The sequence below is a fragment of the Cynocephalus volans genome, chromosome 7 (genome assembly GCF_027409185.1).
Source record: "Cynocephalus volans isolate mCynVol1 chromosome 7, mCynVol1.pri, whole genome shotgun sequence".
NCBI lineage: Eukaryota > Metazoa > Chordata > Mammalia > Dermoptera > Cynocephalidae > Cynocephalus > Cynocephalus volans.
The window spans coordinates 118,204,359-118,225,540 of NC_084466.1; the positions used below are offsets into that span (position 1 = coordinate 118,204,359).

The 21,182-nt window shown below is 35.4% G+C and overlaps 1 protein-coding gene across 2 annotated transcripts in view; it reads right to left on the reverse strand.

Moving 5' to 3' along the window:
- Positions 1-21,182, reverse strand: part of RNLS (renalase, FAD dependent amine oxidase) — a 292,909-nt gene that overhangs the window by 157,400 nt on the left and 114,327 nt on the right. The gene's annotated exons all lie outside the window — the stretch shown is intronic.

A 21,182-nucleotide genomic window follows, 5' to 3' on the forward strand; every position in this document is an offset into this window, starting at 1 on the left:
GTCATCCCACTTTTTGGGATTCATTTTTAAAAAATCATATAGGTATACAATGATATATTTTTTTTAAATGTTTTTGGTTAAAAGATTAACAAGACCTTTCTCCCTATCTACATGAAAATTTGGCCTTCAATTACCTGGTAATCTGATGAGGTGATAGGTCAACCATGCTGACAACTAGTCAACATGACTTATAGTAAAACTAACCCTGGATTGGTAAGTAGCATCTAGACTAGGAGAACTATAGATAACTGACAGGAACAATAGCTTTGGTATCCCCTGAGGAGGTGCACTTGTAATTGCACATGTCCTTTGCAGGGACCTTGAAGCCTATCCCTACAGAACTGTTGGAAGAGCTACTGGCTTCTTTGGGGGAATAAGACTTCTAAACCAGAACAACTCCTACACCCACCTGATGTGCATCCTATCTTTTTGCACATCAGCTGCTATGCACCGCTGCAAAGACCTCTACAGGAAAGGAGTGACCATTGCTACCTTTCTAGGAAGCCATGTTTCCACCCTACATCCTTTGGAGTAGAATGATGTGAAATGGTCTTATGAATCTGAATGAAGAATTCTTGACTTGCAACATGGAGCTTCTTAAAATAGTGGAAACTGGTGACAAACTGAATGTCTAACAATAGGGGTGTGGTTAAATAAAGTATGGTTCATTCATAAAATACAATATATGCAGTTCTAAAAGCTCATGTTTCTGGAGAATATTTATTGTCGATGAAAAATATACGTTGATGATATATATTAACAGAAAAAGTATATGAGAGTGCATATATATATACAATATTTGTTTTATAAAACACAAGGAGTTTCAACAAAAAAGTACAGAAAAAGAGAGTAAGGCAGAACACTGAACATCTCATATTTTGTCATCTTTTCCCTCCTCTCTTTTCCTTGCAGCAACTAATTTTCTTCACTCAAATAATGTGACTTGTGCCATTCTGGTTGCCACAAAGTTCAGTGCCCTGGCCACAGTGCTCAGCCTGCCATCCAGGCTGTTCAATCAGGGTTTCTTATCTCCTTCTCTATAGTGGCTGTTTTGGGCATGTGGCTGAGGCAGAGCCAATCAGAGTCATTCCTGGGGATCTTGACTGTGTGAATACTGGGACAAATAAATTGAAGCTCTTGATGTATCATTGGATAGAGAGGGGAGAAAACAGCTGCTGCCAGTGCACAGGTTCCCAGGGCAAGGGAGGAAGCAACATTCTGTGGGCTGCCCAAGTATAGACAGTTGGGTAGCAGAAGGGTTGTGCAGACACAAAATTTAAGAAATCTTGAATCAAGAAAGGGGTTTATTTCAGGGCTTCATATTTGCACTAGAACAAGGAGAGAATGCAATATACAGTGTTTGTCAAATTTATTTAAACACCAAAACCTTTCTTTTTTTTTCTTTTTTGAGAAAACCTGCTAGCCTCTCTGCTGATATGATTTTTCTTACAACACAGAAAATAAATGCTTCTCTAAAGAAATAATGGATCAGTTTATGGGTCATTATCTTCTTCTTTGTGCTTTGCCCCATTTTCTAAATTTTCTACAACTAAAACTATGTTTATACAGTATACTATATATATGAGGGTACTTCAAAAGTTCATAGAAAAATAGAAGTAAGAGGTAATACAATCTTTCCATGATATATAATACATAGTCTGTTTCTATCTGTGAAAGGACCTAGGTACTCACTCCTTCTTTTCATAAATATATTATTTTGTTGCCCCAAATTTAGGATCATGAGTTCTTTCCTTTTCACCAATGGATACATATAATTTTTATTTTGAATTTCAGATCTTCTGTCTTCTCTGTTTTATATTCTTGCATGAGGGCAGCCAACTTAATCATATAATCATCAGTTAGTGTATTAGGAGAAAAGAAGCTACTTGTTACCTGTTCCATAAATTAATACATATTACAGCATTTTTGTTTCCTATGCAAATGTGTATATACATATTTATGGTTTACAAAAATGGTAACATACTATACTTATGGCTCATAACTTAATTTTAATTTTTAAACTTAATAATATGCAATGGCCATCTTTCCATGTCAGCATACAGAGCTCTTCTCCTCTTTATTAACTACTTCCTGGTATTAATTGTATGGCTAGAGTCATACAGATCTTAGTCTGTGACCTCATGTAACTTCTAGGTGCCCTAATGTTTGTCTAAGTGGAGGTAACCTCCCTACATGAAAAATTTGCTACAAAATTTAAATGAAATAGGTAAGTAAAGCACTTGGCATAGGGCCAGAACAGAATGTGCTCTGTAAATGGGAGCTTTATCATTATTACTATTAAGAAATCATTATTGTTAATATTGTCATTACTTGATAATTGTGTTATTTCCAATTTTTGCTTCAACTAATAAGATAGAAATACACTCATTTCACACTTGTGTAAGGGTTTCTATAGAATAAATTCCAAAAAGTGGAACTGCTAGGTCAACAACATAACCATTTTAAGTTTTGCTAACATTGCCAAATTTCTTTTCAGAAAGGGCTTTCCAGTGGGCACTCTTACCAGCAGAGGGTGCTGCTTGCTGGCTGCCTTTCTGGGAATGCAATGTGGAAGGGAAGGGGTTTTAGCAGACTCCAGAAGAATTTACAGTAGTCCCACTTTATCTGCTGCCTCACTTTCCATGGTTTCAGTTACCTGCGGTCAACCTCGGTCCAATGATATTAAATGGAAAATTACAGAAATAAATAATTCATATGTTTTATATTGCATGCTGTTCTAAGTAACGTGATGAAATCTCCTCTCTGCCATCCTGCTCCATCCCACCCAGGACATGAATCATCCCTTTATCCAGCATATCTATGCTGTATATGCTACCTGCTTGTTTGTTACCTAGTAGCCTTCTTGGTTATTAGGTTGACTGTCATGGTATCGTAGTGCTTGCGTTAAAGTAACCTTTATTTTATTTAATAATGAAACTGAAGCTCAAAAGTAGTGATGCTGCCATGTTGTTATAATTGTTCTATTTTATTATTAGTTATTGCTGTTAATCTGATACTGTGACTAATTTATAAATTAAACTTTATCATAGATATGTATGTATAGGATAAAACATCATATACATAGGGTTCAGGTATCTACTAGAGATCTTGGAAGGTATCCCCGCTGAATAAAGGGGGGCTATTGTACAGGGTACTGTAAAGCAGAAAAGAGAGGGCAATCTTGTGTGGATGTGTCAGGGGTTCCCAAGACCACCCTCAGGCTTGATGATTCATGAGAAAGACTCACAGGCCTCAGAAAAGCTATTATTCATGGATTACGGTCTATTACGGTAAAAGGGTACAGATTAAAATCAGTGAAGAAAAAAGGTGCATGAGCAGAAATGCAGAAGAAACCAGGTGCAAGCTTCTAGGTGTGCCTTCCTCATGGTATCTCATGGGGTTTTGCTTAATTCAGCAACAATGTGTGACAAGATGTGTGCAATGTTGCCAACGGGGGAAGCTTAACTGAGCCTTGATATCCAGGGTTGTTATTGGGGATCAGTCTCACATAGGAAAGCACAGTCCTCTTGATCTATATCAGCTGCTTGGACTCCAGCCCTCCCCCACCCCTTCACCATAGATCATATTGTCAGGATAAACATATCTGGTCAAACTGTACAGCAAGGCCAAAAGCCTCAAGTATACAGAAACACTCTTATACAAAGAATATTTCAGGAGCTCTGATGTTATCTGCCAGGAGCCGAACAAGAGCTAGTCCTGAAGGCAGGCATTTCTTTGGACTGTGCAGGGTTTGAATAACCCCATCCTACTGAGTTAACCCTTTCCTGCCTGATGGAGGGGGAGCAGGGGAGATGGCACGAACAAAGACAGGGAGGTGGAAATGCATAAAGCATTAACTAGGGGAAGAGTGAGAACTGATATGTTTCAACAGAAGGAGAGGAGAGGGAGATAAGGTGGAAACGTAGGTTGGGTCAAATTGTGAAGATTATTGAATGCAGATAAACATGGACTTGAGGAAGATTAACCTGGTAGTGGTATTAAAAATGAGTTGAAGTAGAGACAGTCTGGAGTCTGAGAAACCTGTTAACAAGCCCTGAGACAAGAGGTCCTGAAGTGGCATGACAGCATGAAAATGGAAAGGATCTGTCCACAGTAAGATTTCCAAAGTTGCTAAAAGGAGATGGACAAAGGTGAGGGGAAGGAAGAGGTTAAAGAATCTTCTAGGACTGTAAGCTTGTGTGGTTATAGGTAAAGGCCTATATTGACACAAATAAAAATGCTAGGAAAGCCTTCAGATACATTCATATATTCAACAACTATTTATTAAGGGCTCACTAAGTGCCAAACTAATTGTCTTAAAGTGTAATCCATGAACCACGTGTACTCCATCACATAGGGGAGCTTGCTGACAAACCATATTACTCCCCTCAAGAGCGACTGAATTCAAGTCTCTAGTGTAGGGGCTGGAGATCTGCATTTTTAAGATATTCTTATCACACGGAAGTTTGAGATTCTCTGCCATCTATGGCACCCAGGAAATTATCTATGTTGGGAATTTAAATATACCAAGTGGTGAAAATAGGAAGGAGAAGAACAGTATAAAGAAACAGACATTTTTCTCCTATAGACAACCTAGGATGGGAGTTTCACTTGAATGTGTGTTTCAAAGGTGGACACGAGTGAGACTGAAAAAAAAATGGCACATGGGACTTGATGTTAGGAAGGGATGGCGAAATTTTGCAGACTCGGGATGTTCAAGTATACGGTCCAGGCATGCAATTGACAATTCTGAAAAGCATAACCCTCCTTTATAAGAATGACAGGGTCCTTCTTGTAGCACAACCTGTGACTGCTACAAAAACAACAACAACAACAAAAAACACATGGCATTTGTTTTGAAAATATACACATTAAGGAGATGTCTTGATATATAAAAAGTGGAATCTTGTTTAAATTTGGCCAACCCTTTATACCTTAGAATGCTTATGAAGGAGATTTACAAAAATGAAGTTTCAGAAGAAGCAAAATTGCAATTGACAACTCAGAACTCATTATTTAAGACTAATCAAATAAAAATCCAAGTACATTTTTTTTCTCTCTCCCATCCTCTTCACCTAGTTTTCCCCCACCTTTTTTTTTCTTTCCTAAATGAGTCCTTCCACTCCTGGTTGACAGTGCAGAAGACAGCATGTTCCAGAATATGCAGCTTTCTTCAATATAATGTTGATCGTTTCCTTCATTTTTAGCATCCTTCTGAAAATCTGGCAAATACTATAATACATGCTATCTCCATTAAATGTATTAAAAGAACATTCTTTCAGGAAATTACTTAACTATTCTTTAAATAAATTATATTTGAGATGCTGCATACAAACTATGATAATTCTCTGAGCAAATCAAATTATACATAATATTTTAATGTTCTATTAGATGAAGTCGAATCAAGTGAAAAAAGCATAAGCTGTAGAGCCAGACAGATCTCAGTTTGATTAATGGCTCTAGATTCGGGGAAGTTATTTAGGCTTTCTGAAGCCATTATTAGATTCTCATCCATTATCATTGTTCTTGAATGGGGCATTATTGGCATTTGTGGCAGGATAATTCTTTGTTGTGTCAGGCAGTTCTCAGCATCACAAGACAGTTCCCACCACTATATTCCTCTTCTTCTAGCTATTAAATACCAGTAGCACTCCCACCTCCAGTGTTCCCACAACCAAACACCTCTACAATTTGCAAATGCCCCTTAGGAAAGTGGTGATGCTCCTAGTTAAGAGCAAGTGCATTAAATGGATTATAATAATACTCTTTGAGTTGGGAGGTTTAAATGAGAGTATTTTCCTGGCACTTTTGAGTAAACAAAGAGGTAGTTAAAAGAATGTGTTGAGGTCAGTCTGACCTGGGCTATATCCCAGCCCTGTGAATAGTGCCTATGTGTAGCAAATTGCTTAATCTAAGCTGAGCATCTCATCTATAAAATTACAATAGGAATAATATCTGACTCAGAGGATTATTTGAGGATTCAATGAAGTAATATGTGCCAAGCACTAAGAACCAATCCCAGTGCAGAATCAAGACTCAGTCAAGTCAGCCACAGTTGCAGCTGTCATTATTATTAAAGCCAGATGCCAAGGACTAAAGAGTGGGGAGGTGGCAAGGAAATAGGATACCTTGTTCAAGAGGTTTTGCAAAAAAAAGAAAGGGGGAAATAAAAAGTACTGGAGAGAGTAGAGTTGTCAGCTTTTTTTCTCCTGTAAGATAGCAAATTGCTATGTACATTTGAAGGCAGAAAGGAGGTAGACAATAGAGAAACTGAGGCTGAGATCCAAGAAGACACGGTGATGACGCGAAATGTGATGAGGAAGTTAGGAGGCTTGGGCACTCAGGAGGAAAGAGATCACTGGCATTCCCCTGTGGCTTTTCCAAACATGAAGCTGTGTGTGCATGTTCACAGAGTCTGCCCAATTTCATTGGGATTTTCACCTGCTCTGCACTGTATTAGCACCTCACTCTAAAAGTGATGGCCCACAACCAACAGAGCTGCTTTAATGTTGTTGAGCTCAAGAGAAAGGCATCTGGAATTGAGTTGTGCTGGCTAAAATTAAGGGAGACCAATCTTTTAGAAAGTGGAGCAATCTCCTCCCTGAAACTGTTCCTGGGACTGTATCTGGCTTCACAGTTCTGAAACATTTCAAGGACCACTTTTTCATTTACTTTAAGTACCTTTCCAATGATTTTTTTTAACCCTCAATTGCCCTTTCTTTTCCTCTACTTTCTATGACTAGCACTAAAAAATCTTTTCATTTCAGATTCATTCCAACATCCTTTCAGTCCCTAATCTTACCTTTCTATGCCAAGAAGTATTTTCCAACACAATTATTTTCAAGACATTGCTCACATAAACTGCAGAGGTTCCCTCAATCTCTGTGATGATTCAGAGATCATAGGAAAAACGTGGTCTCTGGCTTCTCGGGGGTGAGACTTTGTCTCTTCTTGAGCACTTGGTCAGGTTTTTTTTTTTTTTTTTTTTTTTTAACTAAAAGAAAAAAAATTCCATGTAATTAGAAAAATGGTAACATTGACTTACAATGGTATCATTGTAGACTATGTTTCAAAAATCTAAAAATTTAGAGAAAAATCAAATTTTAAAAATGATAGTGCTATACTAAGATTGTATGAGAAGTGACTGAAAAGTTAAAAATAGCTATGAAATACTAACACTTTTCATAAAGTGTTTTCCACAGAACACTACTCTTTGGAGATGTTCTACAAATCCAGGGGTTTATGAGTTAGGCAGACTCAGCTTACCCTACCTTCACCTGGAGGTTCATAATGCAGTTCCTGAGGAGTCCTGAAGACAAGAACTTATTTTATACCATGACTTATTTTATATCAGTTCTTCCCAAACTTACCTATGTGCTTTTAATGGAATACCTATTAATATCCCACAGAACTGGTATACTGTAAACCAATGTGTTGAAGAACCAGAATTTTTTGGTTTGGGTTTTGGTTGTTACTGTTTTTCATTTTTAAAAAAAACCTTCTAATCAGTTGATGACTAAGAATTTTGTTAAATGCAAAAATTATATGTTTGCATGTAATGGCAATATCAAATTACTATAAAAGCTTCTAAGCATTCACTCTCAATATCTGACTTGTCATAGACTAGTTGCAAACTCTTTGTAGACGGGCACTGGTCCGTGAACCACACTGAGAAGAAGTGCTTTCATCCAGTGTATACTCCCCTTAACCTCAGTGGAATGCACCTTGCTAGGAAGGGGACAATGGAATATATAAATACATTTTTTTCACCCTCCCTAAAAAGCAGAATGATGGCTACATGACATACTGAAAAGCAACATTTCTTTATCTTGTTCATCAAAGCCACTTCCTAAATAAATAATCTTATAATATTTCAAAGTAGAAGTCAGGACAAAATATAAACTACCTCACCAAATCAGTGTTTAAAAAGAACACATCTTCAGCATGAATCCCCTCCCCCAAAGATGTAGGTATTTAGCGATAACAAAGAGGTGGTCAAATTCTTTCTGTTATCTATTTTATAAAAACCTGCATGAAAGTGTTGAGAGGTGGGTAAGAGGAGTCAGTTCTCCATTCTTTGTGAGGTCACTGATATTCATAAGGCATGCAAACCCAACGTATAGCTAAACAACGACAATGTCGTTCTTTAAGTAGCAAGGCTTGCTGAATTCAAATTTAATTAGATCTTTTTTGAACAGAAGATAGATAGTGTTTCATGCTATGCGCCTTTGCTACAAAAGGTAAGAAAGCAATAATAGCATGGCCTCTCTTTTTTTGGAATAGTTAACCTGCTATACTATAAATTAAACTCAAATTCTTGGATTAACCTAAAACAAGAATAATTCAAGCAAAGTATATTTTTGTATCAACATTATTAAATGATAGATAAACATCTGTTATTAGAACAAGACAGTACAGTGTGACCGAAACTAACAATTACCACTCAGGGACTGCTCCATGTGTGGATCTGCCCTGTTAGTGGTGATATTCAGGATTTGTTCACAGGAAAACTGACTAATAGAACAATAAAGCAGGTGACTATCTCCTCTCAATATTTCCACCATGGAGACCAAAAATGACAGGGATAAGGAAGATGATGGGGAGGATGGTGATGATGCTGAAGTCAAGGATGAGGTTATCACATAAGTTATCATATCAGTCATATCTCAGTCATTGTCTCAGTGGAGGTGACGGTGATGCTGAGAATGATGGTAACGACAGTGATGCAGAGAAAGATGGTGAAGGCAGAGATAATAATGGGGATGATGGTGATGATGGGGATGACAATGACAATGCAGATCACAATGGTGACATAAGAGATGCTGGTGAAAACAGTGATGATTGTGATGATTGGTGAGGACAGGGACGATGATGAGACAGGAGGACAGGGATGACAGATGACAGTGATGACAAGGATGACAGTCACAATGAGGATGATGGAGATTTGAAGATGATGAAAGGCAATGATGGTGGCATCTAACACTCACTGGTTATCTTCCATGTGCCTGACATTAGACTAAAGGTTTCACATGCATCAAGCCACTTAATTTCTATGACCTTTCTATGAGGTTGGTATTACCGTGATCTCTGTTTTACAGAGAACTTCAGGGACAAAGAGGATAAATATTTTGCCAATACACATAGCTCTCCAGTGCAGATGATATGATCCAAGTTCTGCCCAACCCTAGAGCACATGCTGCTGTTTACTGAGCTATGCCACTACCCATTATGCAATACTGGCTAGAGGGTTGAATGCATACATGCGTGGAATCTCATGGGACCATGTGGTCCAGTGGCTTTTTCAGATATATTAATGTTTATCCTATTTAAATTTTGATTTGGTCATTTTTTAAAAACCAACAATTATTAACACTTGAGAACTAGCTGTCTCAGTTCCTTTGTGGACTGAGGTCCGCTATAAATAAAGACATTAAAATCCATTCCAAAATGGCTCTCATATCATCTCTCAAACATTTAAAATATGTTTACTTTTTCCCACCTAAATGCATTCTTTGTGCCAGTTTCTTAATGTCTGCCCTTGATGCTACAGTTCTCCTAGTCTCCACGTTTCCTAGGCTTGAGCCCATCTGACTCCTCCCCCTCCTTTATTCCTTATATCCAATCAATCTCTCATACCTGGTCATATATCTTCAACGTTTCTGTCAAATTCATCGTTTCTTCTCTGGACCCACTCCCAGTTGGCCAGTACTTCATCACCTAAGGCCCAACTGCTGATATTAACTACATGGCTCAGTTTAATCATACCACATGATTCCTTAGTATCTATCACTTCAGGTTCAAATGCCTCACTCTGTCATTAAAGATCCCTTTATATTTAGCCTCACTTTATCCCAACCCTACCATGTGCCTCTAGTCATCAAGGCATGCCTGAGCAGGTTGGTATAATTGAAGTCTCTTCATGTCCCCCTAGATAAAAAATAAACTCACAATACACAGGGCTTATCCATCCTCAACTTACCTTTCCAGCTTCAAGTTCCTAATACTCTCCCACCCTCACAACTACCTTCCATGACGACACTTCTGTCACTCTGAACGATGTGACAATTCTCACGTACTCTTTTCATATTTCCTCTATAGCCTCTTCTCTGATTGGTTCATTCCCCCTTCTCCATTAAGACCAGGAATAACAGGCTTCCTCTGTGAACCTCCACTTACCCTCTGCACTGTCGGCCTTCCCTCAATTTCTCTGCTATAGCCCTTATCACCTAGCATTGTCATTGTTCATGTTTGTAGAACTCTTTGCTGCTTTTTCATATCCTAGCAAATAGCACAGTGCATGGCCTATAGGAGGGTCTTAATAAACACTTATTGAATGAGTGAATTAATGAATAAACTGTTCACTCCAAATATGATCTGCTCATTTCTATACAACCTACTTATAATGTACTACCTACCATTATCTGACTATCCAAGTCCATCTCTTTAAGGATGCTGAAGCTACTCGTCCAAACTGGCTCAAACTGATTTCTCCCTTTTCCTGACCTCACATAGTCTTAACTACTTTACCCCTACTACTCCTATCTATCTATCTATCTATCTATCTATCTATCTATCTATCTATCCATCCATCCATCCATTTATTTATCTATCTGTCTTCTATCTATCCTGTCTCTCAAGCCATGGTGAGGAGCCAGAGTGCCCAGGTTTGAATTCCAATTCTGTAATCAACTAGCTTCTGTTTCTTCATTGGTAAAATGTGGATGATACTAGCTACTCCATAGGGTTGTTGTGTGGATTAAAGGAACATGTAGCAAGTGCTCAATAAAAGTTAGCTACAATTATTAGTAGGATGTTTAATATGCGTTATTCTTTTTTCTTTGTAAATTCTGTCATGGTATCTGGAACTATGTTAAGCATATAGCAGGTATTCAATAACCTCTGGTTGGCTTTAATTATATCAGAGTAAAAAGCCAATGGCCCTGCTTTGAAGCCAATTTTCCCTTACTGGGTTCTTAACAATCATGAAGCATCTTCTACACAGAATTCCTAACATTTTGGTAAAACAAATAAACCTTGGCAGCAAAGTATTTTCATGTTTCCATTTGAAGCAGTAAGTAGAACACATTTTAATGGACCACATTTCTTTTTTAAAAATTTTTATTGAATCAAAATTGATTATACATATTTTGGGGGTTCAACATTGAAATATGTTGATCAAATCAATATTACTAGCATACATATTGTTACAAATTGTAATTGTTCTTTATGCCCCTTTGGACCCCATTTCACCTGATAAAAACCATATTCAGTTTTCTAACCTGAAAAATGGAGCTAAATTGTGTATTTACTTCAGAGCATGATTATGAAGATTAAATAAGATAGCAGCAAACATTAGCCCTTTATAAATGTTAGTGTCAATTTTATAAATATCGGTATCATCAACATCATTGGACTTGTCTAAGCAAAGAACTTGAATAGAAATAAGAGCTGTTGATTCTTGGCCTAGTTTTTAAAATAATGTAGCCATCTCTTAGCATTTCCCAATTTGGAAAAAGTAAACAAAATTCCTTTTATTTGCCCTTATGAAGTACCTGTTTTCCATTCACTATCTTTTCACATCGGATATTCTTCTCTGCACATTCTTTTAGTTTCACTTTTTTAAAGTGACAGTAGAAAAAAATGGATACAATATTTGAATAAAAATCCAAGAGATCATAATAAAAAGATTCTTCCTAAAAACTTGTATGTCACATTCTTTCTAATAAATCTTTGCATTAAGAGAAGGAAATAAAGGGCATCCAGATTGGAAAAGATGAAGTCAAACTGTCCCTGTTTGCAGATGACATGATCCTATATATCGAACAGCCTAAAACCTCTACAAAAAAACTGTTGGAATTGATAAATGATTTCAGCACAGTAGCAGGATACAAAATCAACACACAAAAATCAGTAGCATTTCTTTTCTCCAATAGTGAACATGCAGAAGGAGAAATCAAGAAAGCCTGCCCATTTACAATAGCCACCAAAAAAATAAAATACTTAGGAATTGAGTTAACCAAGGAGGTGAAAAATCTCTATAATGAGAACTACAAACCACTGCTGAGAGAAATTAGAGAGGATACAAGAAGATGGAAAGATATTCCATGCTCTTGGATTGGAAGAATCAACATAGTGAAAATGTCCATACTACCCAAAGTGATATACAAATTCAATGCAATCCCCATCAAAATTCCAAAGACATTTTTCTCAGAAATGGAAAAAACTATTCAGACATTTATATGGAACAATAAAAGACAACGAATAGCCAAAGCAATGCTCAGCAAAAAAAATAAAGCTGGAGGCATAACACTACCTGACTTTAAGCTATACTACAAAGCTATAATAACCAAAACAGTATGGTACTGGCATAAAAACAGACACACTGACCAATGGAATAGAATAGAGAATCCAGAAATCAACCCACACACTTACTGCCATCTGATCTTTGACAAAGGCACCAAGCCTATTCACTGGGGAAGGGACTGCCTCTTCAGCAAGTGGTGCTGGGATAACTGGATATCCATATGCAGGAGAATGAAACTAGATCCATACCTCTCACCGTATACTAAAATCAACTCAAAATGGATTAAGGATTTAAATATACACCCTGAGACAATAAAACTTCTTAAAGAAAACATAGGAGAAACACTTCAGGAAATAGGACTGGGCACAGACTTCATGAATACGACCCCAAAAGCACGGGCAACCAAAGGAAAAATAAACAAATGGGATTATATCAAACTAAAAAGCTTCTGCACAGCAAAAGAAACAATTAAAAGAGTTAAAAGACAACCAACAGAGTGGGAGAAAATATTTGCAAAATATACATCTGACAAAGGATTAATATCCAGAATATATAAGGAACTCAAACAACTTTACAAGAAGAAAACAAGCAACCCAATTAAAAAATGGGCAAAAGAGCTAAGTAGGCATTTCTCTAAGGAAGATATCCAAATGGCCAACAGACATATGAAAAAATGCTCAACATCACTCAGCATCCGGGAAATGCAAATCAAAACCACATTGAGATACCATCTAACCCCAGTTAGGATGGCTAAAATCCAAAAGACTATGAACGATAAATGCTGGCGAGGCTGCGGAGAAAAAGGAACTCTCATACATTGTTGGTGGGACTGCAAAATGGTGCAGCCTCTATGGAAAATGGTATGGAGGTTCCTCAAACAACTGCAGATAGATCTACCACACGACCCAGCTATCCCACTGTTGGGAATATACCCAGAGGAATGGAAATCATCAAGTCGAAGGTATACCTGTTCCCCAATGTTCATCGCAGCACTCTTTACAATAGCCAGGAGTTGGAACCAGCCCAAATGTCCATCATCAGATGAGTGGATACGGAAAATGTGGTACATCTACACAGTGGAATACTACTCAGCTATAAAAACAAATGAAATACTGCCATTTGCAACAACATGGATGGACCTTGAGAGAATTATATTAAGTGAAACAAGTCAGGCACAGAAAGAGAAATACCACATGTTCTCACTTATTGGAGGGAGCTAAAAATTAATATATAAATTCACACACACACATACACACACACACACACACAAACCGGGGGGGGGGGGAAGAAGATATAACAACCACAATTATTTGAAGTTGATACAACAAGCAAACAGAAAGGACATTGTTGGGGGGGAGAGGGGGAGGGAGAAGGGAGGGAGGTTTTGGTGATGGGGAGCAATAATCAGCTACAATGTATATCGACAAAATAAAATTTAAAATAAATAAATAAATAAATAAATAAATGTCAAAAAAAAAAAAAGGAAAAAAAGGAAAAAAAAAATTAATGGCAAATTGTAGTATGTGTTTATATAAAGGATAAAGGGTGGGTGAGAAAGAACAGTCAGTGAAGGAGATGGAGAAGATGCAATCATGAGTACAAGGGAGTGTAATATCACATCACAGACGTCAAAGAAGAGACATGCAGAGTCTGTGTTTTCTTACTCCACTGCCTCACATGACTCTTACACCACAGAAAAGACAAGAAGTGTGGGGATGAACAGGAATTCATTAAATTGTCTCATTAATGAGTCTTCTCGGAGATTTAATTTAGCAAAATAATGAAAGTAGAACTGCATGCAGGGAACTGTGAGAATAATGCCTCATTTATGTTTCAGAACGGTTCTTATTTATGATTTAGAAGTTGTTTGGGGAGTGGCATAGGGTACGGTATAAAAGGAAAACAAAGGAGCAATACCCACAAATGAAATAATCAGTACTAAAGTAGTTAGAACTGATTTGAGACTGTAACAGCAATTATATAGCTTAATGTTGTCATGCAAATTAATGTGTAAATAAATACTGCAAAAAGAAAGAGCACTTAGAAGCCACATAGTCCAAATGCCCACATGGTGATTCCATTATATCTCTATCGATGATTGCAAGGCATGTTCATGATATTTTTTACAATAAAAACATTTCATCTTAAAAATAAATTCAAAATAAACCACAGAAAAAAATCTTTAATATTGGCATGTTCTCATCTTGATAAACATGAAATTTAAAGATGTATTGTGACAGAACATTTAATGTCTTTCCCATATCAGCCTTCTCTAGCAATAAACTTTTTTACCTTCAAAAAGAAAAAAAAAAAAAATCTTTGCATTATATTAGTTTTTTTGCACAATTCCACATTCATCACGTGTTCACCCATTAGTTTAAGCTCTTTCTCTATTAAACTTATGCTTATTTAGTCCTGGTCCATCATATTTTTATATTACTGTGTTTTTGCACTGTATTTGACTTGCCAGAACTGCTTCTAATTTGCCTAGGCTTATTTTCCTATTTAATAACATATTTTGACTTATACTTCTACCTTTTAGAGCATTAGACATGTCACGTTATATTGGACCTTTAAAGTTGATAAGCATATTCTAAGTTCCTGAAAATCAATTAAATACAAATTCTTTGACATAGCTTTAAGCTGAATTTGAAAGGTTCTTCAAAGTTGATGCCTAACTGCTGATAATTATGCTAGTTAAATTCATCCTTTTCTAAGATTCTTAAGGGACTGAAATTAGTATTGTTCATTCCTGTGTCTTCTTGTGCATATGTGCACATGTATGTATGTGGCATATATTACAAATGGAACTTACATTGGCTTGGTATAATATTTTTTTTTCTACAAAGACATGATTAATGATATGCAAATATATTGTGTTTTCAAGTTGATTGAAATTAATCAATTCAGTTCCATGATTTGTTCTATTTCTCCTTACAATTCTGTCAGTTTTCAATTTACGTATTTTGGGGCTCTATTGCTAGGTGTGTATATATTTATAATTGTTATATATTCCTTTTTTGTGGGGATATTATACAAGTTAATTTTATTTTAGTATTTATTTTTTATTAAAGTATAATTGATTATAAATATTTACAGATTACAGAGTTGAATATTAATACCTGTGTCCAATGTGTGATAATCAAATCAGGATAATCAGCATGTTCATCATTACAAAACGTAATCACTCCTTTTGTCCATTAACCAATATCTTGCTAACTCCCCTACCCCTTCCTCTCCCCCATCCCACCTCTAGTAATCACAGTTCTGTTCTCTCTTTCTGAAAGTTCAATGTGTTGCTTTCTTTCTCTTTCCTTCTTTCCTTCCTTCCTTTCTTCTTTTGCTCTCACTTATGAGTGAGTACATGTGGTATTTCTCTTTCTGTGCCTGGCTTGTTTCACTTAACATAATTTTCTCCAAGCTTATCCATGCTGCTACAAATGGCAGAATTTCATTCTTTTTTATGGCTGAGTACTATTCCATTGTGTATATACACCACATTTTCCTTATCCAGTCATCCACTTATGGACATTAGGTTGGTTCCAATTTTGGCTATTGTAAATACAGCTGCAATAAACATGGGAGTGCAGGTATCCCTTTGACATGATGATTTTCATTCATTTGGGTAGACCCAGCAGTGGATCTATGTCTATAGATTGTGTGGCAATTCTATCTGTAGTTGTTTGAGAGAATTTCATACTATTTTCCATAATGGCTATACTAATTTACAGTCCCACCAACAGCGTAGAAGTGTTCCCCTTTCTCTGCATCCTCACCAGCATTTGTCATTCTCTGTCTTTTTGATAATAACCAGTCTAAGTGGGTGAGATGATATTTCAAAGTGGTTTTGATTTGCATTTTCCTGATATATAGTGATGTTGAGCTTTTTTTTGATATGCTTATTGGCCATTTGTATGACTTCCTTTGAGAAATGTCTATTCAGTTCCTTTTAATTGGATTTTTTTTTACAGTTGTTTGAGTTCCTTATATATTCTGTATATTAACTCATTGTAGATGTATAGTTGCAAATATTTTCTCCCATTCTGTAGGTTGCCTTTTCATTCTGTTAATTGTTTCCTTAGCTGTACAGAAGATTTTTAGTTTGATATAATCCCATTTGTTTATTTTGTTGTTGTTGTTGTCTCTGCTTTTGAGGTCTTATTCATAAAATTTTTGCCTAGTCCTACATCCTGGAGTGTTTCTCTTCTGTTTTATTCTAGGAGTTTTATAGTTTTGGGTCTTATATTTAAGTATTTAATCCATTTTGAGTTGGTTTTGGTATATGGCAAGATGTACGGGTCTAGTTTCATTCTTCTACACACGGATATCCAGTTTTCCCAGCACTATTTCCTGAAGAGGCTGTCCTTTCTCCAATGTATGTCCTTGGTGCCTTTGTCAAAAAACAGTTGGCTGTAAGTATGTGAGTTGATTTCTGGGTTCTCTATTCTGTTCCATTGGTCCCTGTGTCAGTTATGCCATACTACGCTGTTTTGGTTACTATAGCTTTATAGTATAATTTGAAGTGAGGTGATATAATGCATCTGGCTTTATTTATTTTTGCTCAGGATTGCTTTGGCTATTCGGGGTCTTTTGTTGTTCCATATGACAGTTAGTATTGTTTTTCCTATTTCTGTGAAGAATGTCATTGGTATTTTAATGGGGACTGCATTGAATCTGTGGATCACTTTGGGTAGTATGGGTATTTTCACAATGGTAATTCTTCCAATCCATGAATATGGAATGTCTTTCCATCTTTTGATGTCCAATTTAATTGCTTTCAACAGTGTTTTGTAGTTCTCATTGTAGAGATCTTTCAACTCCTTGGTTAATTTATTCCTAGGTATTTTATTCTTTTGGTAGCTATTGCAAAATGGGCTTGCTTTTTTGATTTCTTTTTCTGTATTGCTGGTCTACTGACCCTTTATCATAAAATATCCCTCTTTCTCTATAGCATATTTCTTGTCAAAGTATATTTTGTCTGATATGGATACAGTCAATACAGCTTTCATACAGTTACTGTTTGCATGATATATCTTTTTTGTTCCATTTACTTTAAATAGATTTATGTCTTTGAATCTAAATTGTGTTTCTGTGTATGCCATTTGGTTATATCTTGCTGTTTAAAATCCAATTTGACAATCTCTGTCTATTTACTAATTAAATTCATATTTAATTAACAGGTTTGGATTTACACTTTCCATTTTACTATTTGTTTTCTGTATATCTCCTGTCTTTTTTGTTCTTCTATTCTCTCTTTACTGCCTGCTTTGTGTGCAATATATTTTTAGTGTACCATTTTAATTCCTATGTTTTCAAATAATTTTAATTGAAGTATTTTTAAATAGATGCTTCAGCAATTACAATATGCATCTCGACTTATCACAATCAACTTCAAATTAATAATAAATTAATTGTAGTGAAATATAGTAAATTAGCTCCTTTATAGTTCCATCTTCTCCCCCCTCTTTTCACTATTATTGCTATTTATATTACATATATATGTATATAAACTCAACAATAATAATATTCAGCAATAATTTTAATAATTGCTTTATGCATGTTAATTTCTTCTTAAGAAACTATGATATGAGAAAAAATGTACTTATAAAGCCTTTTATATTAACCTGTATATTTACCATTTCCAGTGCTTTTCATTTTTTCCTATGAATTTGAGTTATCTGCTGGGGTCACCTCTTTTTAGTCTGAAAGACTTCCTTTGGTATTCTTATAAGGCAGGACTACTAGCAATGAATTCTATGCTTTATTTCATGAAGTCTTTATTTCACCTTCACTTTTTGAAGGCTAGTTTTGCTGGATATAGAATTCTTGGTTTTAGGGTTTTTTTTTGTTTTTTGTTTTTCTTTCAGCACTTCTAAATATTTCTTTCAAATTCTTCCTGGTCTCCATTCTTTAAATTGAAAAGTAAGTCAATAATTGAATAAATTTCTCTCTGTGTAATGAGCTATTTTACTCTTGCTGCTTTCAAGATTTTCTCTTTGATTTACAACAGTTTGAATATCAGATGTCTAGGTATAGATGACCTTTTGCTCATCCTATTTAGGGTTCACTGGATTTCTTGTATCTGTAGAATAATGTTGGTTTTCAAACTTGGGAAGTTTCTGAACATTATTTCATCACACATTTTTTTTTTTCTCTGATGCTTTCTCTGTTTTATCTGCTTTGGGGCCTTTGATTACAAAGTCCCAAAATGATGGTATGCTCAATGTTGTCCCCCAGGTCTGCAAGGCTCCCTCATTTTCCTTCAGTCTTTTTTCTCTGTATTCTTCAGGTTGAAAATTTTCTGTTGATTGGTCTCAAATTCACTGATTCTCTCCCCTACCCTCTCAAATCTGCTGTTGAGAAACTCTACTGAGTTTTTAATTTCAGGTCCTATATTTTCAACTCCAGAGTTTCCATTTGATTCATTTTTTATATGTATAATTTCCAGCTCCTTTAGATTTAATATTTGTTGAGTCATGTTGTCATAACTTCCTATAGTTCTTTAAACTTGAATGTAATTTTGTTCTTTGAACTTGCTTATAATAGCTGCTTTGAAGTCTTTGTCTACTAAATCCAACATCTGGGGATACTCAGAGGCAGTTTCTACTGACAGCTTTTTTCCTTAGTCACACTGTCTGGTTTTTTTGCAAGTCTTCTAATTTTTGTTGAAAATTGAAGATTTTAGGTAATGCATTCAGTAACTTTGGATTTTGACTCTTTCCTCTGAAGGCTGTTGTTGCTTTTTATTGTTGTTTATTTTTTGCTTAGTAACTTGCCTAGGCTAGATCTGTGAAATCTCTTTCCCTGTGGGGTGTAGCCACTGATATACCTACTCAGTTTTCTTTTTTTATTCTTGTTTTAATTTTTAAGACTGATTTCTAGGGATAACCCTATGACTGCATAATTTAATGGTCAGTCAATGACTGGACTGAAGTTGTGCACAAACATCTTGAGCCAGTAAAGTTTCCATCCTTTGATGATAAATTCAAAGTTTAATAGTTTTTCAAGCATAAAGCTTCTCAGATTATTATATGCTTTTGGTTGATTCCACACACCTAATGTGAATGTTTTTGTCAGTTTGGTCTTGCATTACAATTCCTTTTTTGGGAATAGGACTTTCCAAACCCCTCCCCTTCAACCATAGTTGGAAGTCCTTGAGATTAGGGTCTTGACCTTTCACCTTTGCATTCTAGAGTTAAACATTAGTAAATGATGGCAGAATTTACCTTTTTTATTTCCTTTTCCTAAAATGGATAAGTTTCCTAAAGACTGCTTGGAAAATTTTCCTGTCGACTGTGATTTTTAAAATTGATGGCTACTTATTCTGTAATGACATTTACAGATTTCTTTAATGTCAAAAAATGTATGTCATAGACCTTGCTTATTTGAATAAATTTAGTCTTTCTTAGTACTCTTAACTATTTCTTCTATTATTCCAATTGCATTTTTTATATATCTGTTTCTCAAAGACCAAATAAAATTTTCCTTGACAATTTCTGGGTTCCATTTTTTTGCTTGCTGCTCTTTGTTCATAACACTTCCTTCAAGAGAATCAATAAACTTTACACCACATATTAAGAAAAAAAACTTTCATATTTTATACTATGCAAGTAATTATACTCTAAATTAAGTTACATGAGAAACTTACAAATTGGTAGTAATAACTGAGAGTCTTTTGCAGATTACGTAATTTTCTAAATTAACAATCAAGTGAATATAATAAAGATAATTAGAGAAACTACATCATAATATATATTTTATTATTTATTGTACTCAAATTAACATAGTTTTAATTGTCTTATTGAAGATGCTCTTATGAATAACATTCAATTTATTATACCACATGATTCTGAAAAGTCATGTCTTGGTATCATAATACTTCAGCTATAACTCATATCAAGTCTTTGACAAAATGAGAATCAAAAACAAATTTTCATAAGAATTATTAATGTTAAGAATGAAGGATCAATAACATAAAATTCATGAGGGTGTCAGTAATAGCTTGTTTTAATAACAGCTACCAAGCCAACTCTATTACATAATCTAACCAATTTCAAAATTCTAAATCTTTATTATAATGGCAAATCCTTTTTCAAAAAGATAGGCTTCCTTCTTGAGAAATGCACTTCACCTATGTTCTGAGCATTCACTGATCAAGCACATTAACAGATTTAGAAGGCAGCATTCAATATCTAAATGTGTATATTTGTACTTTCCCATTATTGCCAATCCTCACTCATCTATGATAATAACGAACCTGGAATGGGGACAAGAAGGATAAGAGAAATCCCTAAACACAGCATTCAATCTCTTCTTCCATAACAGCTCTTAACAACAGAAGAAAAAAGAATGTATGAGTTTAGTCTCCTTTCTTCACTCCACTCCAGAAGATGACAATGAGTAGTGAGAGTGCCAAAAGAAAGAAAAATAGAAGAGAAAGAACAAATTTCCTGGATAATACATACAGCAGCTAATGATTCCTTGAATAATTTATTCTTAAACACTACTTTTTGAAACTTTCCATCAATCACTCTTTCATTAGTAACTGAAGGTAAAGAAAATAGCACACCTTTAAAGTTATTATATCTTAATTTCTTTGAAGCTAGACTACTAGACAGAGAGAAAAAAGTAATACAAAATAATACAAGACAACTAAAGCATGGCAAAACTTAAAAATGGCAAGTTGAGGTATACATCTGAATGTACTTAGGTCTTTAACTTTGCTCAGCAATGTTTTGCGATTTCAGTGCACATCTCACATATTCTGCCAGAATTATCCCGAAGTATTTAAAATTATTTGATGCCTGTTCATGGGTCAGAAGACTTAATATTGTTAAGATGTTAATTATCCCTAAATTGATCTATAAATTCAACATAA